Source organism: Ahaetulla prasina, chromosome 4 (assembly GCF_028640845.1).
Source record: "Ahaetulla prasina isolate Xishuangbanna chromosome 4, ASM2864084v1, whole genome shotgun sequence".
NCBI lineage: Eukaryota > Metazoa > Chordata > Lepidosauria > Squamata > Colubridae > Ahaetulla > Ahaetulla prasina.
Genome location: NC_080542.1, coordinates 12,626,575 through 12,632,115, shown reverse-complemented (window position 1 = coordinate 12,632,115; position 5,541 = coordinate 12,626,575).

Genomic DNA, 5,541 nt, shown 5'->3' with positions numbered 1-5,541 from the left:
CAGCTGTCTTAGCCCCTGAGCCACCACATCCCACAGATTAGGGTCCAATAATTACAGTTAAACTGTTATAGTCCTTCATAAAGATTTCAAATTTTAAAAACGGGTGTTCTTTCAGATCATTAGGAAGCATATCTGTTTCTCCTTAAACCTGACCCTCTTTTTTTTTTCTGCAAGCTCCACGCATTTCTGCAGAGAATTTCCTTCAACAACAATGCTGGAGATGAAATTAAATTGAACGAAGATGGAACACTGCAAGCTGGATTTGACATTGTAAACTTGGTCACTTTCCCAAATAGCTCTTATATCAACATCCCGGTTGGAGAAATAGATCCACGAGCACCTCCAGGAAAATCCTTCCTCATTCATCCAGACAAAATCCAGTGGCATCCTGAATTCACTCAGGTACCATATCATTAACATGGGCTAAAAGGACCAATTTCATATACACTGCTTCATTTCACTCCATCTATGGCAAAGGTGTGCAAAAAGCTGGTGTATTATTGAACTGTTTAATTTAAAAAGGTAAAGGTTCCCCTCGCACATACGTGCTAGTTGTTGCCGACTCTAGGGGGCGGTGCTCATCTCTGTTACAAAGCCGAAGAGCCAGCATTGTCCGAAGACGTCTCTGTGGTCATGTGGCCGGCATGACTCAATGCCAAAGGCGCATGGAACGCTGTTACCTTCCCACCAAAGGTGGTCCCTATTTTTTCTATTTGCATTTTTTACATGCTTTCGAAACTGCTAGGTTGGCAGAAGCTGGGACAAGTCACGGGAGCTCATCCCATTACACGTCAGCACTAGGGATTCAAACCATCAAACTGCCGACCTTTCGATCGACAAGCTCAGCTGTCTTACCCCCTGAGCCACGCATCCCTCTACTGTTTAATTATAAATATGCTAATATTTATTTATTTATTTATAATTACATTTCTATACTGCACCATCTCCCGAAGGACTCAGGGCGGTGTACAGCCAATATTTTATTTATTTTTTTATTTTATTTATTAATCATACTTTTATACCGCACCATCTCCCGTAGGACTCAGGGCAGTTCACAGGCATATTAAAATACAACACTATAATAAATAACCAATTTAAAATCCAATTAAAACAAAATATTATAATAGCCAAATCACTAAAACGGTAAAGACCAATTAAAAACCCATTAAAATTTAACTAAAATATTTTATTCTTAGGCTAGTCCAGCTCGCTGAAATAATAAAGTCTTCAGTTCACGCCTGAAGGTCCGGAGGTCAGGGAGTTGCCGTAACCCTGGAGGAAGCTCGTTCCATAGGGCCGGTGCTGCCACAAAGAAGGCCCTCCCCCTGGGGGTCGCCAACCTACATTGCTTGATCGACGGCACCCTGAGGAGGCCCGCTCTGTGGGAGCGCACTGGTCGTTGGGAGGCAATCGGTGGCAGAAGGCGGTCTCGTAGATATCCCAGTCCTAAGCCATGGAGCGCTTTAAAGATGGTAACCAAAACCTTGAATTGCACCCGGAAGGCTACCGGCAGCCAGTGTAGGTGTTATATGGGAGCAACACGGTGCTCCCTCTATCACCCGCGCGGCCGCATTCTGGACTAACTGGAGCCTCCTGGTGCTCTTCAAGGGGAGTCCCATGTAGAGAGCATTGCAATAGTCCAGGCGGGAAGTGACAAGGGTGTGAGTGACCGTGCGTAAGGCGTCCCAGTCAAGGAAGGGGCGCAACTGACGAATCAGGTGAACCTGATAAAATGCTCCCCTGGCAACGGCTGTCAAATGTTCCTCTAAGGACAGCCGGTCGTCCAGGAGAACGCCTAAGTTGCACACTCCTCCCCTGGGGGTCAGTACTTCCCCCCCCCCACAGTCAGCGATGGTGTAAGCTGACTGTACCAGGACGCCGGAACCCACAGCCACTCTGTCTTGGAAGGGTTGAGTCGGAGCCTGTTCCTCCCCATCCAGACCCACACGGCCTCAAGAGCCCATAAAATACACACACCAATATAATACAAATATAATAAATAACACTACAAATATTTGGTCATTAAATTTCACTAAAATACGTCTTAGGCTAGTCCCGCTTGGTGAAATAATAAAGTCTTCAGTTCACGTTTGAAGGCCCGGAGGTCAGGGAATTGGCGTAACCCCGGAGGTAGCTTGTTCCATAGGGCTGGTGCCGCCACAGAGAAGGCCCTCCCCCTGTGGCCGCCAACCTACATTGTTTGGTTGACGGCACCCTGAGGAGGCCCGCTCTGTGGGAGCGCACAGGTCTTTGGGAGGCAATCGGTGGCAGAAGGCAGTCTCGCAAATACCCCGGTCCTAAGCCATAATAATAATTTCCAAACCTGTGCCAAGGGATGTGTCAGCCTCCACTCCAAGCTTCACTCTATTTGTGTTATATGTGTGCAATTTGTATTCAGTAGTTAGATTGCAGTGTCAGTATGTTAATGTAAAATAGCCATGAACCTAAGATGTATACTATCCTATTCAGATTAACAGAAGAGGGCCCTTTAAGAGTGTCATCTGTCATAAAAGGAGGGGAGGGGGCAGCTAATGTTTGAATCAGCATAAATGGCAGACGCCCGGGCTTTCCAACGTACCCTGCATTCCAGAGATAAGAAACTGCTGGAGATCTTCGGAAGAAGATTACCACAGGGGGGTGAGAAGGAGCTGGCATTGGACCAGGCCTGCCTGACCTTTTGTGGGAAGGAGGGACTAACGAGGGGATATGGGATGTTAGCCATATTCTGTCTCAGATCCAACTTTGAACAGCTGTAGTCCGGATGTATTTAGTAAAAGTACTTTTCTTTATTTACAAATGAAGTCAAGGTGTATTCTTTCCTAAATATAATCAGAAACAGCCTGACAGGATGTATCTTCCTCCTACTGAATTCGGGAACTACAGTGTCGTGTCCAGATGTAGGCTGCAGACCAGTGGTGGGTTTCAAAAATGTTTACTACCGGTTCTGTGGGTACATTACATACCCGTGTAAAGGGTATGAATAAAACAAAACATTAGGACAGGGACAGTAGGCATGCAGGTGCACTTATGCACGCCCCTTTCAGACCTCTTAGGAATGGGGTGAGGTCTACAGTAGGCAGTCTAAGATAAAAGTTTTGGGGATTTGGGGAAGAAACCACAGAGCCAGGTAGTGCATTCCAGGTGTTGATAACTCTATTATTTATTTATTTATTTATTTATTTATTTATTTATTTATTTATTTATTTATTTATTTATTTATTTATTTATTTATTTGTCACAACAATATATATAGGCATCACACAAAAAGATTATGCGGTATATAAACATATATATGAGGAAATATAAGGAAGTATAAGCATATATATATATATATATATATATATATATATATATATATATATATATATATATATATATATATATATATATATATATATATATATATATATATATATATATATATATATATATATATATATATATATATATATATATATATATATATATATATATATATATATATATATATGAAGAAAAAAGAGAAACAATAGGACAGGAACAGTAGGCACGTTTGTGCTCTTATGCACGCCCCTTATGGTCCTCTTAGGAATGGGGTGAGGTCAATAGTAGAAAGTTTTTGGTTGAAGCTTTTGGGATTATGGGAAGAGACCACAGAGTCAGGTAATGTGTTCCAAGCACTGATGATTCTGTTACAGAAGTCATATTTTCTGCAATCTAGATTAAAGCGGTTAACATTAAGTTTAAATCTATTGGTTGCTCTTGTATTATTGCAATTAAAGCTGAAGTAGTCTTTAACAGGAAGGACATTACAATAGATGATTCTATGAGTTAAACTTAGGTCTTGTCGAAGGCGAAGGAGTTCTAAGTTTTCTAAGCCTAGGATTTCAAGTCTGGTGGGATAAGGTATTTTGTTGTTTTCAGAGGAGTGGAGAACTCTTCTTGTAAAATATTTCTGGACACGTTCAATTGTATTGATGTCAGAAATGTGGTGTGGGTTCCAGACAGGAGAGCTGTATTCTAGAATTGGCCTAGCAAATGTTTTATATGCTCTGGTTAGTAGTGTAGTGTTTTTGGAAAAGAAGCTACACAAGATTAGATTTACAACTCTTAGAGCCTTTGCTATGTAGTTGTAGTGGGCTTTGGCACTTAGATCATTTGATATGAAAACTCCAAGGTCTTTAACAGGGTGTGGGTCATCTGTAAGGTAATGTCCATCAAGCATGTACTTTGTGTTTGGGTTCTTTTTTCCAATATGTAAGACTGAAGTTGCATTTTCTGCAGTCTAGTTTGGATCGGTTTACCATGAGTTTGTAGCAGTGGTGGGTTTCAATTTTTTTTACTACCAGTTCTGTGGGTGTAGAATGGCTTGGTGGGCATGGCTTGGTGGGCATGGCAGGGGAAGGATACTGTTAAATCTCCATTCCCACCCTGCTCCAGGGGAAGGTTACTGCAAAATTCCCATTTCCTCCTGATCAGCTGGGAATTGGGAGGCAAAGAATAGATGGGGGCGGGGCCAGTCAGAATTTTTTACTACCGGTTCTCCAAACTACTCAAAATTTCCACTACCAGTTCTCCAGAACTAGTCAGAACCTGCTGAAACCCACCTCTGCTGCAGACCTGAAGGAAGTATTGGTATCTAAAGCATCACTCCTGGAAATAGAATTCTTTATCAGTCAAGGGTGATTGGACACACAAGGAATTTGTCTCTGGTGAATAAGCTCTCCGTTGTACATACAATCAGCAAAGTGATAAGTTATAGGTCCGTGATGGCGAACGGTGGCATGTAGAGCCATCTCTCTGGCAGTGGTGGCATTCAGCCGGTTTGATCCGGTTCGGGAGAACCGGTAGCGGCAGCTACGGGAGGCTCCGCCCACCCATCTGGAGGTCATCACGTTCCATTCCTGATGTCTATACATGCATGGAGGAGCAGACACGCGCTTTTGCAGTTTCACTTTTGCGAACCGGTAGTGAAGGTGAATGAATACCACCCCTGCTCTCCGGGCACGCGAGCCATCACCCGTTGTTCTTCCAGGTTCCGGCATGCCAGCCAGCTGATCTTCACATGCGCAGAGCTGCCTGAAACCACAAGATCAGCCACCCAGTGTGTATGCACGCGCCAGGCAGCTACTCTTCCATTTCTGGTGTGCACATGTGCACTGGCCAGCTAGTGTTTGTGCATGCATGCATGCTAAGAACCGGAAGACTAGATGGCCAGTGCGCATGCACATGCCAGAAACCGGAAGAGCAGCAGTCCAACACGCACCTACTACATCAGTGGTAGTCAACCTGGTCCCTACCACCCACTAGTGGGCGTTCCAGCTTTCATGGTAGGCAGTAGGGCTTTTGTACGATACTGAAGCACTTTCCTATTTAATTGACTTTTTACAAAATTTTCATAGCATTATTTAAAAAGATTTTCATTAGGTTTTCATAAAATTCCCCGTGACAATTTAAATTTCTGAAAATATACTATTTGTATCACCCGCGCATAAGTTTCGTTCATGTTATGTAAGTGAAACTAAATGGCGTTATAGTGCGACCGCAAACAAAAAAGCCTTG